Genomic DNA, 530 nt, shown 5'->3' with positions numbered 1-530 from the left:
GCGATAAATAACAAGCCACCATTTCATGTTATATTGCATAATACCATTTGGCTTCTTAGGCGATCATACGTTATATAGAGATCTTCGTTGACTGCGAAAAAATAGCAGCATGCACAGTACCAATTCACAACCTACTATCAATTCTCTACTTGCGTAAGATAGCTTATAGTCTCGACATCGAGTATCATTTAACGATAAGACTTTAGCCAATGTCATGAATCAGCATTTTGATAATCAGTGTATCTCGGAATGCCGTAGGTGATAGAGCTGTGTTGATTCACGAGAAGGTGTAATGAGTGTTAAGCAAAAGGGGGCTCTGAAATCTCGCTGAAAATTGGGTAGTTTTGGACTTTGTGATGAGTGACTTAGAAAAATGGCAGTTCGGTTGTCTTGCACCTAAAGAAGAGTTTCGGGGGTAAGATCGTATATCACATTTCTGTGGTATTGGTATTAGTGGTGTAAGCTATAGGGACATGGTATTTGATCTAAAACGAATAGTTAGGTAGATAAAATAAAACATTCAGTATCAT

At 37.7% G+C, this 530-nt stretch overlaps 1 protein-coding gene across 1 annotated transcript in view; it reads left to right on the top strand.

Annotated features, from left to right (window-relative positions):
- Positions 1 to 244: 244 nt before the first annotated feature.
- The window catches only part of LOC119589341, a 19,938-nt gene continuing 19,652 nt past the window's right edge, over positions 245 to 530 (top strand). The window contains 1 exon segment of the mRNA XM_037937960.1: positions 245 to 415. The gene's annotated coding sequence lies outside the window, so the exon portion shown is untranslated.

Source organism: Penaeus monodon, chromosome 25 (genome assembly GCF_015228065.2).
Source record: "Penaeus monodon isolate SGIC_2016 chromosome 25, NSTDA_Pmon_1, whole genome shotgun sequence".
In the NCBI taxonomy this organism is placed as follows: Eukaryota; Metazoa; Arthropoda; class Malacostraca; order Decapoda; family Penaeidae; genus Penaeus; species Penaeus monodon.
The sequence above is the reverse complement of the archived record's forward strand: the minus strand, read 5'-3'. Positions and strand labels throughout refer to the sequence as shown.